We start from the raw sequence: 1,436 nt of genomic DNA, 5'->3' as shown, positions 1-1,436 counted from the left end.
CAGAATTGCCTTTGTTTTGATTGTAATGCTACTTTAAAGTGCGTGTTAAAGAGGGAGCAAAAGGCTTTGAAGAGAGGCATCACTGCCTGTCAAATGAGTTTGTTCATTTTTCTTAGAAGTGATGAAAACAAAATGGGGCACTCTCACCGTTACTCTAGAAGGGGCATTCACTAGCCCATCTCCCTTGATGTGTTGGTGACGGGCAGAGAGATCAGGCAAGTTACCCATGTCCTTTGGAATATATAGCTGGGGATAAGACAGGAAGGTCCCAACAATCTCAAATAGTTAAATAAAATATAACGACTTTTGGTATCTGTCATGGACGCTGAGACCCTTGCAGTCTGTGAAACGTAGCAAGCCCCACTTCCCTGTCCTTCAGCCACTGAAAGAAAAGTGCTGCTGTCAGAAGTTTAAGCATCAATATTCCCTAACTGATCTTACTGGGCTGGTCTTTTTTTTCTAAAATCTGGCTCTAGTGGCCAAAAATAGAGATTACATTGGACTAGTACACAAACCAGCCATTCACTATTAGCACATTTTTAACAAACTAGTCCAAGTGAAAGACAGAATCCTTCCAGCTTAGTCAAAAGAATTTATTAGAAAATGTGCTCAGCTACATAAACCTCTATAAAATGTTCTTGCAGTCTTTAGCAGCTACCTAGCCACCACAGTCTGGTCAGATCAGCCCATGCTCCTAATTTTAAAATCCATTCTTTAAAGTTATAAGCTTCAACCGCATGCACAGTGAAAGACTGGAAGGAGCACTCAGTGCACTAAGTACTCTTAGTTCAAAAATCCCCCCCCCCCCCCGATTTAACCATTTTCTCACACTTCAGATAGCAGTTGGATTTCCTCCCACACATTAGCTCAGCTGTCATGGAATGATGAGACCTAGAGATTAACAAACCTTCAGTGAATAGGCATAATACAGAATTCTTAGAAGTCCTACTGAATTTAATGGGATGCCCATGTAAGTAGCACATAGAATTCAAAGGATGTGAAAAATATTGGGCTAGCACTAGCTATGCATACACCTTATATCAGCAAGGTAGCTTTCTCAATACTGACACTTCAATAACTTGGGTGGCAAGGAAGCTGGATGCAACTGGAGTAACCCTTACAAGCACTCAATGCTAGCATTGCCTATTTGCTGATCAGAGCCTGCACAAAATTCTCAATACATTGAGTGGAATCCAGGGTAGAACAGCATAGCGTCCTTTTATATACAGCATTTGAATCCAAAATTTGTGTTCCGCCAACAGTGAAACCTTCCTCGGATGCAAGGAAACTTCAGTTGGTAGAACACCATTTTTTGTTCAAGGAATTTCCAGTGTTAGAACCTTTGGACGTCACCTAACTCATATTTCCTAATCACACAGGAGATTAATGCCTTAATTCATTTAGGCTAAGGAGCAGCATACTTTGAGATAAAGTTC

Source organism: Eublepharis macularius, chromosome 9 (genome assembly GCF_028583425.1).
Source record: "Eublepharis macularius isolate TG4126 chromosome 9, MPM_Emac_v1.0, whole genome shotgun sequence".
NCBI classification, from domain to species: Eukaryota; Metazoa; Chordata; class Lepidosauria; order Squamata; family Eublepharidae; genus Eublepharis; species Eublepharis macularius.
Note: the sequence above shows the minus strand (reverse complement) of the source record.